This window comes from Dipodomys ordii, unplaced genomic scaffold, assembly GCF_000151885.1.
Source record: "Dipodomys ordii isolate 6190 unplaced genomic scaffold, Dord_2.0 Scaffold100, whole genome shotgun sequence".
Lineage (NCBI taxonomy): Eukaryota > Metazoa > Chordata > Mammalia > Rodentia > Heteromyidae > Dipodomys > Dipodomys ordii.
In genome coordinates, this window is record NW_012267316.1 from 4938358 (window position 1) to 4962301 (window position 23944).

Here is a 23944-nt window from a genome sequence, read left to right on the forward strand (position 1 = left end):
GGGGACAAAAATTGTGAGATAAACAAGACAGATAAACAAGACAAAAAGAAAAGAAAAGGAAAACAACAAAGAAATAAACCTTGTTTCCATTTCCTGGAGTTCATTTTGATCAATGTTATTTATTTGAACAGAAGCACATAGGTATTGTGCCTTTGTTTCCTAATAACATTAGGAATAAATTTTAATGGCTGTTAGAAGAAATAGTTTCTGAGTTATTTAGTAGAAACATCATTATGTACCAAAGTGTGATATAGAGGAGAAACTAGAACATATTTGGGGAGTCAAAATGGAAAGTTCAACTGTGAACATTTTAAATTCCATTAAGTGAAGATGTTCCTGGTAGTTGGATATGTTGCTATGGACTAATAATAGTAATTTTGATAGTCTGAAAATCTCAACAGGATGGGTGCTAAAGCCCCACAATAGGAGAGTTCACTCTAAGTTATTGTAGAGGAAAAGGTAAGAAGATAAAGCCTTGGTGACAGCAATATGTAAGGGTACATTAATGTACATATGCACACACACACACACACACACACACACACACACACACACAAACCTGTGCTTCTTTTCTAGTGTCTGTCTTCATTTTAAATTTTTTGCTCAGGATAAAGTGTTGCTCTCTTGAAGAAGTATTCTAGTATTCTAGGCTTAGATCATCAGGTATTAATTTATCCTTCATCTTTTTTCATACATCCTTTATCCTTTTTTGTCTTCACTTGCTCTCTTCATTTTCTATTCTATTCTTTTTTCTGTTTATTCTATTTCTATTATTTTATTTATCTTTAGCTGTTTATTATGTTTTTTTTTCCTTCCTATGTCTGATTTCCTTTTTCTTTTTCCTATTCTTCACCTCTCATTTCAATTTTTTTCTCGGATGACATTTCTTGATTCCCCTCCCTCAATGCTTGTTTATAAGTGATTTGGAGCACCATGGCTTTTTCTTTTGTTAAATATGTGTGTGCGTGTGTGTGTGTGTGTGTGTGTGTGTGTGTGTGTGTGTACGTACATGACTCCATGCCTAGATATTGAAACTGAAAATTTCAGAGAGATACATTGTATTTGAGGACTCTTGGATCTATATGTCATCTACCAAGCTCTCTATAAGAAATAGCTTGAAGCTAGTAATCTAGTTGCCCTGGTGACCTTAACTAAACATTAGCTAATCCTCCACAAGGCTTTTTCTGCTAGATTAATTCACTTTCCTTTCTAGGTCTCTCAGGTAGTCACAAACTCTATGTTATAAATTATACATTTGCAGAGATTGCCTTCAGTAACATATGGCCTTGACACAACTTTAGAGTAAATTCCCATAAGTCATGTCAGATTTTACATGATTATTTACTACACAATAATCTTAAAAGGATTGTCTTCACAGCATGTGTCACTGCTGTATTTGCTTTTTTCTGAAATATAGAATATGCTCACCATAAGACAAATTAGCCAATATACTATGCCTATAAATACAACACTTGTAGAATTTAGATCTGAGTAGTCATATGGTACAACTGTCATATTCAATAGAAATTCTTGAAACTTTGAATTGTTTAGGATTTCTCACCACAATTCATTCTACATTTTAAAAGTATTTTTAAGCAGAATAGTTAAAACATGGTGTGACTCATAGGTAAGTTTCTGAGGTGTTACCGGTGCATAACAAGCATGTTTATTATTTAAGCCTCCCCTGTAGGACTTAGAAACACTCTCTTTGTTCAATCACTTCAGGACTGGAACTATTTTTGGTGAATATTTGATCTTTGAGCCACATCCTCCAGTGTCCCCCAAGTGGCCATCAATTAAAAAGGAAAAGCAACGGGGAAATGGCAAAAGAAATGAGAGGAACAGAAAAGAACTGTTTCAGGAGTAGGTTTCTGTATGTAATTAATCATCTCTTTACCAGCTAGAACTTAATACTATCCAAAATGGGCTATTCCTATATGGAATGAACCTGCTTTTCCTCTGTACAAAGCATTCTGAATCAGCAAGCACAATATTTTCCATAGCTCTGAAAGACAGCCTGGGCCCATGAGTAAATGGGGCTGAAACAAATCTGTCCATATTATTGGAAGGCTGTCCTGCCATGGCTGTGGATGAACTAGTCAAGTAAGCATACCTAGCCAAGTCAGCCTGGTACTTTACCAGGGGAGGATGGCAGATTCCAGCACTGCAGGATTGCTTGATATTTTCTTGGAAGCTATTGTTGATTATTAGCTTAGTTATCATCATTTTTGCCTCTGAGGGAACGTTCCTCCATTAAAAAAAATAGTTGCTGGGGCTGGGAAGGTGGCTCAGTGGTAGGGTGCCTACCTTGCATCCATGAGGCCCTGGGTTCTATTCCTCAGCGCCACATGAGCCGAAAAGTCCAGAGGTGGCTCTGTGGCTCAAGTGGTAGAGTGCTAGCCTTGAGTTGAAGATCTGAGGGACAGCGTTCAGGCCCAGAGTTCAGGCTCCACGACTAACAAAATAAAAAAAAAAGTTGCTAAAACAAGCCTCTCCTACAAAAATAAAATCTATTTGGCTCATATTAACATAATAGAATTTTTTTTCACATATAGGCAGTAATGATTAAGAACAGATATACCATCATTTTATTTGACTTTTGGGGGGGACAGGACATAAAAATTTTTTATACATTAGTGACTAATTGTTTTTTATTTCTAAGTATTAAATCAATTAAACATATTAATCATTAGCAGGATATTAGTATACGAGTTGTATTAATATGCCTACTTATATTATTAATATAACTATTAAAATATATTAAATATAGCTGGGCACCAGTGGCTCACACCTGTAATCCTAGCTACTCAGGAGGCTGAGATCTGAGGTCACACTTCAAAGCCAGCCTAGGCAGGAAAGTCCATGAGACTCTTATCTCCAATAAACCACTACAAAATCAGCAGTGGTGCTGTGGCTGAAGCAGTGGAGTGCTCACCTTGAGCTGAAGAGCGCACAGACAGCACCCAAGCCTAGAGTTCAAGCCCCACAACTGACAAAAAAATATATATATATACACATATATATATATTTGTTCTTATTCCATAGACAAGGCAATTTCTCCTCACTTTTCCTATCCTAATATGACTTGTTCTGTTCTTTTGATGGTGCATTGTTTTAATGTATCAAATGATAAGGAATGATGTACATTGACTATCTAAGATAAAAGCTTCATACAGAACCACATGGCAATATACTCTCAAAGTTACTTGGCAATAATCAAAATCACAGATACTTATTTTTACCATCCATGTATAATTAAATATATTTGTTTAAAGGAAAATACCTGCATTTTCAACATTTTTCATGAGGAATAATTTATCTCAATAACATGTTTGACAGAATTTAGTATATAACCACCATCAATTTTAGCATGATGAATTACCTTCACTACTGTTTCTAATATTGTTGAAGATCTCTCATAAGTTTGAGGACATTTGTATTAATTACAGTAATATTCCTCTCTCAGCCCTTTAGCACATAGAAATTGGAGAATTTGCTACTCTTGGAAAATAATTAAAGAAATATGAATTATTGGGAAAAATAGCAAAATGACATTTACTATTTGCCCCCTTTCAGCACTCAACCTAATGGTTTATTTAAATGTATTCTATTGTGGGTTGTATTTTTTTTTAATATAGGTGTTACATTGTAGCTCCTCATGATTCTCCTACCTCAGGCTCTTGAGTACTATGCCACAGGTGCAAACCACCTACACCATGCTTTTGGAAACTTGTTGTAAAGATTATGTTATTTTTAAAGAAGAGTAGAGAAGATATGTACCAGTCTTCTGTACATTAGGAACGCTCTGGAAGGGGCATGGCTTTAGAATTGTTCATACCTAGATTCATATCCCATTCTCTCCATTGAAGTAGTATAAACATAAACAAGGTTACTTTACCTCACTGAATTAGTTTGGAAATGTCTAGTCTAATCGTAGTGAGGATGATGTTTCCTAGGGGAATCATGAAGACTAAAGGGGATAATGTATATACATTGTTGGTGACTGATCAGTAATAGCTATAGAACCCAGAAGTTCAAATACTGATCCAAGGACACCAAGGTGGTTGACTATAAGGCTAACTATAAATGCATTTGTTTCTTAAACTCTGCTACAATGTCACTTGCCTGCATCTTGCTCTGTAAACTCCAGGCTCTTTCTATAGTCACCAACTAAAAAGAGCACCAAAGGCTCATACCTTCAATCCTAGCTACACAGGAAGCTGAGATCTGAGTATCAAAGCCAGCCTGGGCAGGAAAGTCCCTGAGACTCTTATCTCCAATTCACCACCAAATAGCCATAATTGGAACTGTGGCTGGAGTGTAGAATCCCAGTCTTGAGCAAAAGAAATCCTTGGACAGCACCTAGGCCTTGACCTATAGGACTGTCACAAACAAACAAACAGTACCTTCATCAGCTTGTTTATCATTTAGTATTGCTTTGAGACATTTGAGACAATACTAGAATGTCACAATAGGACCCTTATTTTAATTATTGAGTAGTTGTACAAAGGGGTTCTGTAAGTCAGGTTATGAGTACAGTGCTGCTTATCCAGTGTCACCCTTCCTTTATTCTTGTCTATTTCCCCCTCCTATCTTTACCCTCAAGTTACATGCTTTTAATATAATGTACATTGACTATAATAACTACCTTTGTTCACCCTTCCTATGTCTGTTCCTATGGCTGTCACCATTGCCCACCCCCCCCAAAAACATGTTTCTACTTCCTGGTATTCATTTTGATAAACAGTATTTTAATTGTTCAGATGAGTTATACCTTTGGATTCATCCCCTAACAATATCCTCCTTTATTGTGTATGAACACAGTGAGCCTTGTATATGTTATCATACATCATTGTATTTTAGATTTAGCTTCTACATATGAAAGAAAACATGTTCTCTTTGTCTCCCTGAGCCTGGCTTACTTGATTTGTTCTAGGTCTCTCTGTTTCCCTATAATTGACATATTATGTATATGTGCCACATTTTTTTTGATCAGCTCTGTGTTGTAGGGCATCTGGGCTATCTTCATACCTTGGCTCTTGTACCTAGTGCAGCATTGAACATGGATATGCAAGTATCTTTACCAAATCCTGATTTGTAATGCTCTGGGTAGATAGATGCCCAAGAGTGGGATTGCTGGATCGTAGGGTAGTTCTATGTTTAGTTTTTTGAGGAATTTCCAAACCACCTTCCAGAGTGGTTGTACTAGTTTACATTCCCACCAACAGTGTAATAGAGTTCCTTTTCCCTCCACATCCTTGCCCAGATTTGTTATTTTTTGAATCTTACTTGGGTGAGATAGAATTTGTGTTATTTTGACTTGCATTCCTTTATGGAGGCCTTCCTTTATTGAGCCTTCAATGGAAAAATATCTAAGTAAAATCTTTTTCAGCAACATCTTTTACAGAGATGGTTTAAATATCTATTAGAATGTATATTTGGTATCATTTATTGATTCATAAATTCTGATCATTTACAGTAGTATGTCCTTTCCTGTGGTTTCATGAATGCTAGAATTTGTAGAGGTGTATAGTAGTTGTAAGCACAGGAATGTCAGTCATTCTTCTAGCCCAGGGACAGCATAATATCTGGTCTCACCAGGATAGCTGAGTGAGAGCAGGGCCTCTACAGGTAACATAGTAACACTCAATATGTGTGGCTATGTCAATGTGAGTCCAGGGAAAGCCCTCTGAATCCCAAACACTCCTGTATGGACATGACCTTAAAACACTTCAGAGGTTCAAATACTTAAATGCTTTGGGGAATCAAAGCAAACCTGGCAAGGTGCCCAGTGGTTTGCCTTCTGTGGTAGGTATATATAAGGAGCATTGCTCTCCTCAGTGTGCTTAGAACCCCACCATGCTCCTTATTGGATACTCTGAACCTGTCTGCAACCGCCACATTTCATGAGTAGAGATTTAACTCCTAAACCCTCTCAATCCTGGGCCATGCAGCCACCATATGGCACTTGCATGCCATTTAGCTAGATGAACTTTTACTGGCCATCACAGGGCACAGTTGTCCTCTTTATTCTTAGTGTTAATTCCTAAGTACTTGTCAGCAAAACTCAGTTTTTTTCTCTGTCCATTATCATAGCTTTTGGAAATACGTTTCTTCTTTAGATCTTACCACTGAAGCTCCAGGTGTAAGAGTTCATTATATAAGGGTATTGCATGAATACTACTGAAGTTAATTATCCTTCAGTGGATGTCTCCAAATGGCACTGACAGTGCATCCCAGTTTACCTAGTCTTTGAGTTCTATAAAGAACACTCTACTTATGCTTTCAGTTTATAAAATAGAAATACCAAAGATGATTACTGAACCTTGCATCTCAGACAGGAATTCAGACCTCATTATATCATTTCTTCCATATTTTCCAGTTTTTCTTTGTATTAACAAAACACCAATTAAATGTACTTAAAAGGGAAGGAAAATATCTATACATTAAGAAAAAATAAGCCAGTTTCTAATCTAACATAAATATCTAACATAAATCTAAATTTCTTTTAAACAGGGAAAAGAATTATAAATGAAATCTTTCATTTAGTTTCATATATTAAAAATTACACACAATTATTTTAAAAGAAGAATATAGAAAACCCATTGTTAATTAGAAGATGATTGGGGGTAGGAGTTGATTTTTTTTTTTGGAAAATGTCAGGATTATAAGACATAACACTATGTCAAATAGTATTTAGTACTTTACTTTAAATAACATATTTATTTATTTGTATTTATATTTTTGTCCATGTCCACATGAGCTACACACCTCCATCCATCTAGCTAGATTGTGCTTTGAAAGTTAAAGGATAGGGGCTGGGAAGGTAGCTCAGCGGTAGAGTGCATGCCTTGCAAGCATGAGGCCCTGGGTTCGATTCCTCAGCACCACATAAACAGAAAAAGCCAGAAGTGGTGCTGTGGCTCCAGTGGTAGAGCCCTAGCCTTGAGCCGAAGAGCTGAGCGACAGCGCCCAGGCCCAGAGTTCAGGCCCCATGACCGGCAAAAAAAAAAAAATATATATATACATATATATACATATATATATGTATATATATATATATAAGTTAAAGGATATTATCTACTGAAAGACGCTTGTAGCTTTGGTATTTCCATATATTCTATTTCCTTATTGATGCTGGTATGGTGGTCCTAAGGCGAAGGTATTTTCATGGGCTTTACAGCAACAAATAAAAACTGACTCTTTTATTAAGTTCCAACATACTTTTGTTTGTAAAAACAAAGTAAAACATTGGCAAAAGTCTAACTGAATGGAACATTTTATCTCTCTTGTGCACTCACAGGCATCAATACAAATTTCCAGCCTTTATTGTTTGCCTGCCTAAATTCTACTTTGGACACCTGGGATTTAGTGTTTTTCCTTCTCCTCCCCTCATTTCAAGCCAGCAGTCCATCCTCCTTGTGTTCAGACTTTGGATGGATGATTTAGGTGCCATCTGTCTCCTATTAGATGATAACACATAAGGACTATGAGATGATCACTGTTAATCATCTTCAACATGCAGAATATTCTTACATTTAGAACAGTCCTCATTGTAGACATGAAGCAGCATACTTCCTCATTAAAGGGAGCAAATACTTCTTTAATGAAGACCATCCTGAGCTTGGCTACAGCCAAATCAAAGAGCACTTCCTAGCTTATACAAGGTCCGAGCTTCATCTCCCAACACTGTAAACAAACAAATAATTCAGTACTAGACTTTGAAATGCCTTAGTCTTTTAAAGAAAGGTTTAGGGATGTAAATTTTATTGTATCATATATGTATTATTTTTGTGTAGTATATTTTAGTGAACATATTCCCTACTTGAAATGTATGATTTTAATTTAATCTATTAATGTAGTTGATGAACAGGTATATGTTTAAATTTAGACACAGCTTGATTTTTAATAAAGCCATAACTACTTTTTAAATCATCATGTAATGATTACATTTTTATTTTTGTAAGTTTTAAGTGGATACATAGTAATCATACTTATATTGGGCTATACAGTCACCTATCAGTACTTTCATTTGAAAGTACTGATATATATATATAATAGAATGGTCACACTGAGGTACTGTCTATCACATCTGACATATAAAATTTTCTTGGTGTTGGGAACACATAAAATCCTCTTTCTATTCAAAGAATAGTTGTAAACCATATTTACCCAATGTGCTATAGACTACTGTAAGCATAGTTATTCCTGCAATCTAACTCTACCTCTACATCATTAACCATACTCTCCCACACACACTCATCAGGCTTTGATATCTATGATTCTATTTTAAACTACCTCTGAAACATACTACAGATAGTCGGCTAGGTAGGGGACAGCATTTTACAAAAGAAAGATAGAATAACTAGTTCTTGCCAAATGTGCTTTTGTTTCACTCAGAGTCACCATGATGTAAAGAACAACATCACCCAAATTTAATGTAAGTTATGAGTATCTAAGTAAAAGGACAGTTCATTATGTAGGGGGCAAACTAACTGTCGGAAGCCTGTAGTTGATGAATGAGAACCATTAACAAGTTCACAGTTACAAAGGTCAACATGATAGATCTGATTATATACAGTGTTAACAGTCTTCATTGATTTTCAAGCCGTAAAGGACATTGCTTACAATTTTTAAAATATCATGTGTTCTGTGATTTGTGAAATTCTGAATTCTCAGAAACATCTTTAATTAGTGTCCTGACCACTGCATTAGCTTTAGAGAGATTTTTTATGTATTTATTTTTTAGTTAAATTGGGGGCACTCAGTAATCATTTCTCTTTGCAGATGTTGGCATGGCTGATTTTAGTGATAATATGCGAAGAACTTAACAACAATTTCACTAGAGCTCTAAACAAATAACAAATCAAATTAAGCTAAGGTAAATGAAGTAGCCCTAATGAAAGAGATAAATTAAGAAAGAAACAAAGCAGAATAGAGAAAAACAAAGTCGATTTGGGAATTCTAAATGTTGTTTATTATTATGAGTTAAGGACTCTACTGCATGCATCTGATAGGCAGGAAGTCTCGTACTTGGTTAATTTTGTGATTCAGTAAAAAACACAAACCATTTAAATTGTTTCTGTAGCATCATGGAATCCCCCCTCCCTTTTTTCGTGCTAGTACTGGGGCTTGAACTTAGTTCCTTTTACTCAAAGCTGATGCTCTACTATTTCAGCCACAGCTCTATTTCCACATTTTGGTGGTTAATTGAAGAGAAGAGTCTCACAGGCTAGGCACTGGTAGCTCATGCCTATAATCCTAGCTACTCAGGAGGCTGAGATCTAAGGATTGTGCTTCAAAGCTAGCCTGGGCAGGAAAGTCCATGAGACACTTTTATTTCCAGTTAACCACCAGAAAACCTGAAGTGGCACTGTGGCTCAAGTGGTAGAGCACTTGCCTTGTACTGAAGAGCTTAGGGACAGCACCCAGGCCCAGAGGTCAAGCCCCAAGACCCACAGGGGGAAAAAAAGGCTTTATTTCCCTGGGCTGGCTTCAAACCTTTATCTTCAGATCTCAGCTTCCTGAATAGCTAGGCCAGCAGCACCTGGCGTAGGAGTACCTTTTTCTCAGTTGTATAAATTAGGAAAAAGACACTGGCTCTGCAATGAAAATAACTTTCTAGGTACATGTCCAAAAAAAAACCCACAAAAAAAACTAAGAGTTGGTGAAGATGTATTTGTACCCATGTTCATAGTGGACAAAAAGAAGCAACCCAAGAGTCCTCTGACAGATGAATGAAATACATGGTAAATACACACAATGGAATATTATTTAGCCCTAAAAAGGAAGCATATTCTGATTCATTTTACAGCATAGTTGAATCTTGAGGATCTTAATGTTAAGTGAAATAAACCAGTCACATAAAGACATATACCTCGTGGAACTATTTTTTATGAGGGACCTACAATAGAACAATCAACAGATAAGCAATAGAATATCAGTTGCCTGGGGGTGAGGAAGAAGAAATGAGGAGTTAGTTTTAGTTTAGGTTGTTGAAAATTTCCATAAGTGGATAGTGGTGGTGGTGGTGGTGGTCATACAATTACATGGTTACATGTAATACCTCTAATTTGTAGACCTTAAAATGGCTAAAATGGTAAATTTATATATATATATATATACATAACTTTTTATCATGATTTTATTAAATGTTTTAATATTGATAGACAGAAGAGGCACTTTGATTTAAGGGCTTAGCACTTCCTTTATCATTGCAATCATCTGTCAGCCTTACAGCCTTAGATAACTCAGTGGTCATTGTATAGTTTATCATCAGATATTTCCTCTTGAATGGTTAGCCTGGCGTGTCTGGGAGAGGTGTGTTGTTTGGCTGACAGCAAGAAAATATTTATCAATTGGTCTCTGTTTACCTGAGGCCATGTGTATGTGAGAAGCCGCATGGGAAACACGCCACCAACGGTCTCTCAGCATTGCTACTGACAACTGTGACAGTGAGAAAACCAAATTGTCCTCTAAAAGCTTCGCCTGCAGTGTGATCAGCTTCCCCCGAAGCTAGACAGGATGGCTAGGCCTTGTAGCAGCCAGGCGCACTTCTCAGATTGCTGCTGCTGCTGCCTCCGTGATCACTGCAATCACAAGCAAGAAAACAGTATGTTCTGTTACTTGATTTTTTTTTGAGAGAATGAAACATAGATAGTGTTAAGTTGATGGCTTCCATAGCTGACAGAGTTTTGGTTTTATTTTTGTTTATCAATTTACCAGTAATAATCGCAGTGGTACAGATTGTCCTCAAGTAGAATATGTATGTGTCCAGTATCCTAAAGACTGAGTGCTTCAAATCAAACCACATGGATGGAGTGGCTTCTTATAGGTTTGTTTAAAAAAGAAGAAAGTAATTTCAGTGTGTACTACAAAATACATAGCACTCAGCTCCTCTCAAATGAATGAAGCTTCCTTTCTGAATCATAAATTACTCTCTACTTTCCCTTTCTACATAAATCAGATTTGGTGGCTCTCAATTGATTAGAAAGTCTTTGAGAACAGGCGCCATAGCTTAAATCATCTTTATCTCTTCCATTCCTAACCCAGACTAAGCACTTAATAAGTGTTCGACGCATTGTATAAATGAATGAACAAGGGCTAGAAATGTAGCTCTGTAATAGAGCACCTGCCTAGCATGTGTAAGGCCCTGTCTTCCATCCCTACTATCTCAAAAAAACAAAAACAAGTAAAGATAAATGAGTGAAGGAGCAGGTCCCACCATGTATGAACCCTGTTGCTCTGCCTACCAAGCAGGCTGCCCTTGCTTCAGCTCATTGCTGAGGTAGGGGGCAAGTCCTAGTCTTCGTTTCTTTTTTTCATGCTAGAGACAGAATCTAGGGCCCTGAACATGCTGGACAAATACTCTATCACTGAGCTGCCCTTGCTGCCAGCAAGTCCTGTTCTTTTTTTTTTTTTTTACCACTTCCTCCTTTTTGGAAAATCCTTTCCCTAGGTTACAGTCTTCCAGTAATTAAGTTCACTATGAAGCAGAGTACCCAGGGATGCAGTTTCTCTTGTCTGCCCTATTTTGGGACACTATTTATTTGTGTGCATTACATAGTGACACCTACAATAAAATAAAATTTAAAAAGAAATTCTTGTGGTGTATATGCCTTGAGGCTTGAACTCAGGGCCTTAGGCTCTTACTTGGCTTTCTCACTCAAGGCTGCCACTTGAGTCACACTTCTATTTCTGGCTTTTTGTTGGTTAATTGAAGGTAAGAATGTTTTGGATTTATCTTCTTGGGCTGGCTTTGAACCAAGATCCTTGGATCTCAGCCTCTAAGTGACAGGTAATACAGACCTGAGTCACCAGCACCTAGCTTTTTAAAAAAAAAAAAAAAACCTCTTACTTGGGCTGGGAAGGTGGCTCAGTGGTAGAGCACTTGCCTTGCATGCATGAGGCCCTGGGTTCACTTCCTCAGCACCACATAAGCAGAAAAAGCCAGAAATGGCACTGTGGCTCCAGTGGTAGAATGCTCACCTTGAGCTAAAGAGCTGAGGGACAACACCCCGGCCCAGAGTTCAGGCCCCACAACTGACAAAAAAAAAAAATCAAAAAACAAAAAAAACACCTCTTACTGCACCCATCCTTCCCTCTAATAAGTTTAAGAACCAGAAGAGATGACAATGACCAAAGAGAAACTAAAATGAGCCTTACCTTGATTAATCTAAATAACAAATACTATATCTGTAACTGAACATGAGTAGAATCTTCTAAGTCATTTGTATCATTTGTTTCTTATTTGGTATCGGCCATGGTGGTGGTGATAGTGATCAGTATGTTTTAAGCATTAATTATCTGCCTCATGAAAGGCACTGCTATAAAGTTTAAGAGCATTCTCCCCGTTAGGCCTTGAAATAACTCAACTCTCGCATATACCCTATGACCCGGTTTTAACTAAAGGGAAACCAAGAAAGAGAGAAGTCAGTTGATGTCACATGGTAAGAGAATCAACCAAGAAGTGAAGACAGACACCCAATATCCAGAGCTGCCATTCAGAGCTATTGTGGCTGTTTAGTTCAAATGGAATAGACATAGGAGATGACTGATATCTACCTAGTGAACTGGAAAGAAACCAGCAGAAACCCCTATGTTCTGTTTTGTTGGCTATATGCCCATATTTCTCACCTGTTTCATTTAGACAGAAGAAGTGCAAAGTTTTGAAACTGGCCCCAGCTGAAAGGCTCTGCTCATTTAATGTCCGTACACACAGAAGAGACCCAAGTACCTTGGATACCCTTAAAAACCTTTGACCTACTAAACATCTGGGTATGCTTAAAATGTGCCCCAATTGGAAGGAAATGAGAACAGCTGGAGTTCCCATCCCAGCTCTAACTTAACATGTATTGTTTACTACCTTTATGGGATTCACTGGCTAACACCCAAACTGACTCACTACCTTTCTTCCCTAGTGCAACAATTCTTGGGTCTCTGGAAATCCTAGTAGCCTCTTGCTTCTTCTTCCCTTGTACCAGATGGGTATAGGTTCAAGGCTAATCCTGCTTTTACTGTGTGTCCCCAGCATTGCTCTTACCAGCCTCACTTACCTTGGTGGCCCAGGAGAGTTTTAAACTTTGGCTAGTCAGACACAAGCTCTCCATATTGGGCCCTGAGCCCTGACTTTAGAGAGGCAGAGGCAACATGTGGCTCTGATATGGAAACAGTTGGGCAAGGTAAACATGGAGCAGCAGTGTTTGTGGTTTGGCATCTCATAATGAGTTGATGTTACCTTTTCATGATGTAGATACGCATGCAGGTTGTAAGACTTTTACAATCACTTACACCTTGCCATTTTGGCTAGTGTTAGGGTTCTACACTGGTGTGTGTGTGTGTGTGTGTGTGTGTGTGTGTGTGCGTGTGTGTGTGTGTGTGTGTGTGTGTGTGTGTGCCAGCATCCTGTCTTGGCTTTCTTACTCTTAGTTGTACTTTCTCCTACTATTATCTTCTTGGAAACAACTAATGGTCTCTGCTTTTCTACTTTAAATAACCCAGAGTATATGGATAGCATTCAGTTTGAAATATTTGCTAGAATTAGTATCCTTTTTTCATATTTTTCAACAGTATTTTATAGTGTTCGTATTAGCTTACCAAGTATATCCTGACAGCTATAAATATTTTAAGATAAATTTGATGAGGATGTATTTTTATTTTTGATACAAATAACCCTGCTATTATGTCAATCATTTGGTTTTTCCATTAAATCTCTCAGCCTCAGACCACGTTTTGCTTATATGGTTGTGCTAGGGTTTGAACTTAGAACCTTGTACTTGATAATCAGGTGCTCTACCACCTGAGTCCTTCACTTCCTTCTCCCATAGCTTTATAGTTAAGACTAAGTAAAAGTCTTGATGTTTCTAGTACTGGAGATTGAACTCTACGACTGTGTGTTTGGTAGGTAAGCACTCTTATCACTTGCCCTTATGACCCTGGCTCTTTTGTTTTTAGAGACATTATTTTAGAGATAGATATTTTTGTTTTAGAGATAGGATCTAGCTAACTTTCCCTGGGCTGGCCTTAAACGTGGGATCCTTTTGCTTCTGCCTTCCCAATAGATAGGTTGGTACTACCAACTCTTTAGAATTCTTACAAAATATGTTGAAATATCATCATAAACAGGTAAAATTAAACTAACAAAAATAAATGTATATTTTTTTATCCTCTCAGCAGCAAGTTTTCCAAATTTGGTAATTTACAGACTATTTCTTCGTTAGTGAGAAAAATAAGTCAGTTTTACAATAAGTTTTCTTAAAATAACCATTTTCTAAAGTTCACTGTATTAGTAGAATTAACAACCAATTTATTTGTGCTATTGTAGGGGAGAAAAGAGCCAGAGAAAGCAATAATGTCACAAGTTATTTACGTAGCAGGAAGTAGTGCTGAATTTTGTAGAACAAAGTTTATTTATGAACCTTGAAATAAGGAGCCGTTTCTTCTACTGTTTGTTATTATTTTTGAGACAAGGTCTGGCCTGAATTCACTATGTAGTCCAGATTGATTTTAAACTCACCATCTCACTACAGCAGCCTCCATCCAGAACACTAGGATTTCAGGCCTGTGCCATCACACCCAGCTTCATACTAATGAAGCAGTATTTAACCACTGCATTTTCTGCAATGACAAATATCACTACCATGGAATTTCCTTCCCTGGACCTTACTGTTGTGCACCCAGCCCTTGTAGCAGAGACTGCCTATCATATATAGGTTATGAAGAGGAATATTACCCCCATCATCTGGATTCACTATAATGCCATGTATGTGAGCTCTTCCCAGACTCAGGGAAGGAACTTAAATAAAATATATTGCTTTCCTGTTTGACTTTGGAATTAAGTTTCTCTATAAATACTATACCAACCCTCTAAGCAATAGTTTCCTTAGATAAGGAAATACTGTGAGGAGATGTGAGGAAAATAAAGAGTGAATATAAATGTCCTTGGCATATCACATAAGAAACACCACTCAGAGTGGAAAGAGACAAAGTCCTATTTTCTCCCTCCATTTTATGTTCATTAGTCCTGCAGGAAAGCTCTGTTGCAGTATATAACAGGTATACATTAGCAATGGCAGCCCAGAACTTTACTTCTTCAAATACATGTTGAAATGAGAAAAGAAACAATCACTTATTAAGTTAATGAAATAATTTTTTTCAGGGGAAGGATGAGGGAGAAATAAAAGTAATGGGCCTGCTTAAAGCAATTTCCTCTTGGCTGAGAGATTTGTTATCTGAACTTTTCATAAAGTAGCATTTGTGCAAGTTTTCCAGTAGCAGTAATTTAGAACAACATTATTAACAAGGAAGAGACTTTTGTGCTATCCTAAGATTCTATATGATTCATTGAATTGGAAAGAAATTCACCCAAGGCAGGAACTTAGCATGATCTCTGTGTGTGTGTGTGTGTGTGTGTGTGTATGTATGTGTATGTGTGTGTGTGCGTACTTTTATTTAGTCTTCAGTGATCATCACATGGTTTGATTCTAATATGATTTTTTTTCCTGCCAAGCATATATATATTCATATTTGTATGGATACCAATTTCCTAAAATGTGATTTTTAAAATGTTAGACCCATTTTTTCCTCTAAATACTTATTCTTGAAACAAAAGTGTGATTTGGAAACATTTTAGTATGTAAGTATTCATTTCTCATCCTTCTTCTCTTTTGGAAAGTGTTTGATGCACAAATTGTTCAAACTAAATAGCACATAGAATTTTAAGAGCTGAGAAGTCTTGGAGTTCATCTCTTCCTAACCTCTCATTTTATAGAGGAAAAAAAACAAGCTCAGAAAAGCTAAGTGCTGAATTGAGAGAGTAGGGAAACCACAGCTGTGACTCCAAATTTACAGTTTCTGCATAAATCACTTCCATGTGACTTTTTTGATGACTGCTAAACTGCGTGATGTCAGCTAAGCTAATTTCATGGCAAGATAATGAGAGCTCATGGTCCACACAGTTAGTTTTACAGCATCATGTTTATCCAGTGCAGTTAGGTGAGCTCCAGTAAGCCAACCATCTTCAGCTATGGCAGGCCCAGAGAACTAAAGTGCTGGTCCCCAAAAAGGCTCAGTGTGATGGATTGCTCTGCCAGCCACCACACTCTCATCAGTTATAGTCTTTGCCTCCTTAAATTTAACCAATTTGTAAATGAGCCTAGAATTTGTATTTATTAAGGCTCATATTACTATTTTCTCTGTAAAACATCTCATGTCTGTACTACAGTCAGTATTAGGCCTATGGTTAACCTTTTTGGAGTCTTTAAAATATTCCACAAAAGGTCTAAGTAGCTAGTGGTTTATAACTGTAATCCTAGCTTCTCAGGAGGCTGAGATCTGAGGTTCATGATTTGAAAGGCAGGAAAGACCATGAGACTCTTATCTCAATTAACCACCAAAAAGCTGGAAGTATAGCTGTAGGTAGCTTAAGTCATAAATCACCAACCTTGAGTGAGAAAGCTAAGGGAGGCACCTAAACCCTGATTTCAAGCCTCAGCATCAAGATTCATGTGTGTGCACGTGTGCTATGTTGTATTGTGTTTGTCTGGCTTCCTGATTATTATTACAAACAAAAGTTTTGACTACTAGACTGAGGAAAGAGAAAAAAGTCAGAGTGATTGCTGAGGAATAGTTCTCTAAGCCCTCTAGGCATTTTAGTTGTGTCAAGTACTGTCACTATGATTGTGTCTGAGTAGAAGACCCAGAGGTCCTGCCCCTTCCTACCCTGCTGATTGCCATCAAAGGTCCCAGCTGCCAAACTTGTAAAATAACAACTACATTTGAAACTCAGGTAGACTGACCAGTGATGGCCAAAATAGGTCAAAGTGAAACAGACAGTTCTGCCTTCCTTATTTCTGCCACACAAGTTATACATGCCCTGCAGCAAACACAAATTAGCTCTAAATATCCTGTTGAACCCAGCCTTGGATGAGGATTTCTTGTAAGTATTCTCCCACCATTTGCCAAGGGCCACAGGAGTGGCTGAGCATATGAAAGAACTCTAGATTTAGTTCATGGATAATTAAGTCAAAACACAGAAATCATTCATTCGAACCCAAATAACCTTTTCTTGCTAAGGAATTTATTTTTTTCTTTCAGTTTTGGTATTTACTGTCTGAGGGAGGCTTCTAAAGGTTACACTTCATACATCCAGTATGTGCAGCAAGTCCACAGCTATAAATGTCTCCACAGCAAATGGCCTGTGTATTGTGCCACAGCAAGCCAGCTAGGTAATTTATGTTGCTCAGGGACTATAGTTTTCTAATAGATTGAACTGTTAGTTTTCAGGAGGATTTAATGAAATATTGAACCAGATGCCACTGGTCTGCCATGGATGTGGGACTATGAGAAATGAGGAAATGTGGCCTTGTAAACAGCTTGGACCTCTGTGAGGGGGAGAAAATGATGGAATCTTAGTGAAACGGAATCAGAGGCAAGAGAGAACATGGCAGGTCTGATGTAAATATGTTTGCTTCTGTGTCCTGTGCTTTTGTAAAATGAGAAGTTAGACTAAAACAAGGAAGCTTTTGATTGCCTAGAATAATTGTCTGGATCAGGATAAGGCTAAAGGGGCTAAGGGAACCTTGTGTCTTTGTTGTTGTCCAACTACCAGATGTGCTTTTGTTATAGTCTTAATTCAAGAGAATCAATAGGAAGGATGACATCAGGATTTAACTAGAAGGTTTTTAAGTCTCTTCAGAATAAAACTCATATACTTTATGTTAAGACCATTGATAAAGAGATTTCTTCCTTAACTCATAGGCCTAGTCCCCTTTTTATTTTTCCAATGTTTTAGCATGATCAGGACAAGAAACATTTCTCTAAAAAGCAATCTACATCTGAGTGGAAATTTTGAGTTTTTTAAAAAAGAAATACTAGAAAGATGCTCCCTATTCTCTATAAGCAGTTATTCGAACAAAAACATTTTTAAATTTATCATCCTGTTTGTTTGCTTTAAGAGTTGGCATTTTAAAAATGTACCTTTAGTTGTCTTTTTTTTTGCAGGGGTAGGGGGAGAGGACGGTCCAGACTTTGGCCTGAGCTCTGGGCCTGGACACTGTCCCCCAGCTCTTCAACTCAAGGGTCGTGCCACAGCACCACTTCAGGCTTTTTCTGCTTATGTGGTACTGAGGAATCAAACCCAGGGCAAACACTCTACCACTGAGCCACCTTCCCAGTCCTAGTTGTCTTCTTTTAAAGTACATCCTTGGTTTTCCCTATCCCAACTCTCACTCTGAATTGAGAGCACCCAGCAGAGGGTCACATGTCAGGTGCAATGGGAAAACCCTGGCAGAGTTCATTGTTAAGGGTGCAAGTGACCCTGCACATAGAGCAAAGAATAAAGCTTGTAGTGGTAAAGCGAGCAATTCTGTGCATATGGATACGAGTTCCTGGGAAGACTGTCTAGATAACTCATTTAGTAATAGTTAGAAACCTTGCTTTTGCAATACCATCTTGTCCTTAGTGAGCTTTAGTAGAATATCCTATAAAAGAAAGGAGGTAGACCATCTTGTGAAATTGCTGAGATCTATGATGTACTTACATGTTACAGAGCCTTGAAGAGAATCCTGATGAAGGAAAACTGTTAGGAAATGCCAGAAAGCTTATCTTATCTTGTGTGGAAAGAAAGGCCTTGGATGGTGGGGATGGCTACAACATGGTCATTAAGTCATTCTTTTGGCAAGCGACCTTTACGAAGCACTGGGACACTCTTAGAAGCTCTTGTTCAATTAGTTTAAAGATTGCTAGATAACATTTAAGACTCTATAGCACTACTGATATGTGATTTCTAGTATTTCCAACTTTAGTCTTTACAACAAAAGAGTAAGTTAGATAAGCAAACATTTGGGTTCCTTCTGTGAGAACTTGTATTCAGTTATTTGATTTGTTAATTTCCATGTCATGCACTCCAGCCTGTCAGATGGGTAAGCCTTAATCCATAGGGAGACTTGTGTCTTATTGTGTTACATTGCATGTGATCACCACAAACATAGTGTGAAGCCTATTAATTGCATTCTCTCATGCCTCTGATCTTGCCCTCAGCTAATTCCTTGAGAGTAAAAAGGTCTTAATATTGCCACAACTCTATGCACAGGATTCTATTGCCTGAAAAGAGAGACTTGAATACATAAACAAAAGATTGATTCGTTTCTATATTTGCCTTCTGTCATTAAGATTTATATGACAGATGGGAGATGACAACCTGAGTATTTCTGTGCAAGCTTTAAGGTTGGGCAGTTTGGGCCTTATAGAATAACAGATTAACCCAGTCCTGCAACATGTTTGAGGTAAAGATCATCCCAGGTTTGTTTTCTGGTTTTTCTGCTCTTCATATCCTCTGACTACCAATGTGTTTTGTGCACCAGGAAATCCATCTATGTACAAGACAGAGCTGTTCTGAGACACAGAACAGATCACACAGAAGTGTGAGCCCCTATGTGCAGCTCAAAGCTCCTCTGTCTCATAATCACCAGGGAGCTTTTGACCATGACTTTTCTTGAGCACACCCCAAGCACAGTAGATGGGGTATGAAACAGGGGTGTCTAAATACAAATTCTTGTTCTCCCATGGAATGGTGCTCCCTACACTGTGTTTAAGAACTGGTGCCCTAGAAAGGAAAACCAGCTGCACACATTACTGTTTAGCAGGATCCAGTGAGGAAAGAGATGAGCCATCGAGTATTGGTTTCAATACAAGCACAGAAATACTTTGAGTCAACCTGAGAAGAGCTTATCTAAAGTAGAATGAAAACTTCAAGAGAACCTAATTCAGTGTTCCTGATTCTTCTGAATTAAGGTTTAACCTTTTAGTTTGGTTTTGAGTAGTTGGTAGATGAACTAAGTTATGTGACAATGTTATGAATTGTTCAGAAGAGTGATGATGCACAAAATAAAGCTTGGAGTTAGGCTCTGGTGACTCATGTCTTTACTCTTAGCTGTTTGGAAGTCTGAGATCTAAGGATTGTGGTTTTAAGTCAGCCCAGGTAGACAAATCTTTGAGACTTTTATCTCTAATTAACCAGAAAAAAAGCTGGAAATAGAGCTATGGCACAAATGGTAGAGTACCAGTCACAGTGCAAGGCCCTGAGCTCAAGCCCCAAAGTACTGGATCAAAAAAAGTTTGCTATATATGTATATAAGTTTGTATGTACATACACATATTTTTTAATTTTTCAGTTTTTGATATATTTAAGGTTTCTTTGGGGTGTTTTTTTATTATTCTACCACTATTGCTGCACCCCAGATCCTTTTAGTTCATTTTTCACTTAGGCCTCTTAAAAGCATTCTATGTTACCTTTGCCTGGGCCAGCCTCAAACCACCATCCTTCTGTCTCCAACTTCTTAAGAAGGCTTCATCCTTCTTAATAAACAACTATGAACAGCCCATGGATTAGTAGTGGTAGAGAGAAACACCGATTCATCCTTGAATATTTGAAGTTCCTGTTCTTCAGGGCACTAAGGGATAATTATCAGACTAATCAGGGACCTCCATGGTGTAGTTGTCTGGTCAGAATCATGAGCTATGGTCAGAAAGATGATTTGGAGGAAATGATTCAACACTCTGATTTATAGATAGAGACTCTGCCAGCTCAGGGGGAAAAATGTGCTTTCAGAGACAACAGTCAATATAGCCTCAAGGTAGAGAGGCAGTCCTATTGAGATTATCAGAGATGAAAAGTATGAACAAGTGCTCATGATATATATGTTGGTAAAATAAGTATTATCACCAATAATTATTATTTTTTAATATTTAATTTCTGCTACTTTTGAGTAGTTGTACAAAGGAATTTCAATTCAACGTGTCAGTTTATGAGTACATTGCTTGTTGATCAATGTTACCCCTTTCATCTTTCTCCTCCATCTCTCCCCTAAATCTTTCTAGTTGCATTTACACATATAAATATTTTAAGATTCTTTTTGTACATTTTTATTGTAGAAATACTATACAGAAGGGTTATAGTTACATGAGCAAGGTAATGAGTACACTTCCTATCGAGCATTGTTGCCTCCTCCTTTGTTTTTACCCTACCATCCCTTCCCTTCCACCTCCACAACTACACTCCCCCTCCCTGCCTGCCAAGGTTGTAAAGTTCGTTTTCAACATAGTGTCTTGTACATCTCATTGTTACAATGTGTCAAACTGTATGTATCCTTGTTTAAGCATTTTGTTTTTTCCCTTCCCCTCCTCAAATTAGAGAAGTATATATACAAGATGCAGGGCACTGACATCAAATACAATGAAAACAGGGGTGATACCATGGGGGAGGAACATACAAAAAAAAAACAAAAAAAATCACATGGTACATTATAAATATGTTAGAAACAATAGCAAGAAATAAAAATATATTTGTGTCCCTATCTTGGGGTTCATTTCGCTTAACCTCATCCTTAGTACACATATAAACATTTACTATTATGGCTGCATTCTCCTAACTTTCCTGTCTTCATTTGGCTACCACACTTGCCTTAAAATCACTGAGCCCAGGCTGCTCATGATATAAACAGGTAAGAAAAATATTGCTTTTAGACAAAGGATATCAGTCCATTTGCAAAACAAATAAAACTTAAGTATGATTTTGAAAGTAAACATAAAGGCCAAAGCAAAAATAGATGGGCTCTGAGTTTCACTACCTAAGAATTTCTAAGGTATTACTGTAAATTTGATGGAAGAAATTGTCAACCAGATAATATAATCACAATATGACTGAGTGCAGAGGAGCATTTAGCTCAGAAATTGTAACTTAGTAAGTGAAAGAGAGAGAGAGATGTATGGAGAAAGAGCAGTTTTTCAGCTCTTATTAAAATAAAAAATGACTTGCTACCTTAGTAAGCATGAACGTACTTTCTTATTAAAAATATCTTTGTCTTATGATTGCCTGTTACTGTTTGAATCATAACTTCCACTGCTGCTTTCATTCAAAAGAAGCCATTAAAATCATATTCTTCCTGAATGTGCCCAGTGTGTGAAAGCTTTAATTAAATCTACAAGTACAGCCTTAAAAGAACAAGAATCAAATTAATTGCAACATGGGCCATGCATTTGTTTCTCTGACAGTCCCTGTGCTTGGGAGAAAAGGCAATCTGTGCACCCTTATCTGAATTAGTAAACTCCATCTTACTTTCTATTAGTATGGCCGAAGCCATGTGTCTTCTCCCTGACACTGTTTACATGCTAATGCCCTCACAAATAGAGTCAGTTCCAACTGGTTTCCTGGAGGAATCAGAGCCATAAATCCCCTTGTAGAATCCGCTTGTCTTCTGCTTTCTGCCTCACTGGCTTTTGTGAGTTCTCTAGATTGAGCTCCATAATTAGACTGCAGAGTAATTAAGGAAAATTCAGCCCATGCAAATAAAGCAAAGGGATTTGCTGCTAATTATGGTCGTTATACTATAGTCAAGAAAAATTAATGTATAATATGATTATTGGTCTTTTCAGTGACCTGCAGGAGTCAGAAGTAAGGAATTGATATGGTAAGAAAGATTTCTGCAACTAGCATTAATATTCTACAACTGTAGGGAATTTGATAGGACTACTGTTGTATACTGTTAGCTAAAAGGGGGAGTGGTCACTCAAATTCTTCTAGAAGCTTTAGTGTGTGATTATTTTCTTTTTACTTTTGCTTTATTTGTAGAAGGTACTAGGTATTTTGTTGGTTTGGTTTTTGTGCCAGAACTGAGGCTTGAACTCAAGTCCTTGTGCTTTCCCTTAGCTTCTTTCATTTGTTGCTATTGCTGTTGGTTGTGAGGCTTGATCTCAGAGCCTGAGTGCTATCCCTGAGGTTTTTTGCTCAACACTAGTACTCTACTACTTTGAGCCACAGTGACACTTCCAATTTTCTAGTGATTAATTGGAGATAAGAATCTCATGGACTTTCATGCCTAGAACCAGTTTCAAACCAGTATTGTCAGATCTCAGCCTCCTGAGCAGCTAGGATTTAGGCCATGAGCCACCAGTGTCTGGCAAGAAGAGAAGGTTATAGTTTTTAAATATGCTAATTATATTCACACTGGCAATCTATAAACAAATACCCATTTGGGCTTCCATTATTTACAACTGGGGCTTAAATTAGACAGTATGTAATTTTCTTATTTCAAGGTTTCACCTATGAAAGCCTTAGGGCAAGTGTTCATCTTCAGTGAACTGTAACTGGTAATATTCAGCTCTTGTTTGGGAAATAGCCTTCAGCAGCATGGCCTAGCTTAGCACAGTGATTGCAATGGGGATCTTGAAGATAATTTTGTTGGTTGCACATTGTTGAGAGTTTAAAAAGGATTCTTCTTTGAGTCCTCCTTTGTTTTAATATGAGAATTATCTCACAGACAAGAGAATTGTGTTTTCTCCCTGAACATGGCAAGCAGCCTTATTTGTGACGTGTCTGCTACTTGCTGCTCTGCTTTAGTGTTTTTTTTTCTCAGTCCTTAGACCCTGAAGACTAAGGAACAAGCATGTGTCCACAAGACTGTAAGGGAAAACACACTTGAAATGGGAAGGGCCTTGCATATTAATTAAGAGAAGCAGTATCCAGCAAGTATTAAAATTTAAAGATTTCATCTATTCAGGGTAAAACTGGAAAATTAAAAAAAATTCTGAGCTTATATTGTTAAGAGTTTCCTGAGGAGAAATGTAGCCCTTATTTTGAGCAACTAATGAATCGCTGATTGTATGTCAGTATAATAAAGAGAGAGGGGACAATTAGAAATAATCTAGAACTTCTATTTGGAAACAAGTAAACAAGGAAGCTTGTGTAATCTTTGTCTGTGCAATTTCTAAAAATAGGTGAAATAAGCCTCTAACTTGGGCAATTTCAGTCATGTGCCAGGAGGCACGGAGGTGGATCCTGGGACTCTTGACATCCTTACACTGTTCTGATTCTCATAATGATCAGGGAACAAAAACACAGGCAACAGGATTTTCTTGATTCGGAATTGACTAAGATTCAGTGCTTCCA

The 23944-nt window shown here is 37.5% G+C and overlaps 1 protein-coding gene across 1 annotated transcript in view; it reads left to right on the forward strand.

Annotated features, from left to right (window-relative positions):
- Ptprm (protein tyrosine phosphatase, receptor type, M) overlaps positions 1–23944 on the forward strand; it is an 819406-nt gene that overhangs the window by 559121 nt on the left and 236341 nt on the right. The window lies entirely within an intron of this gene.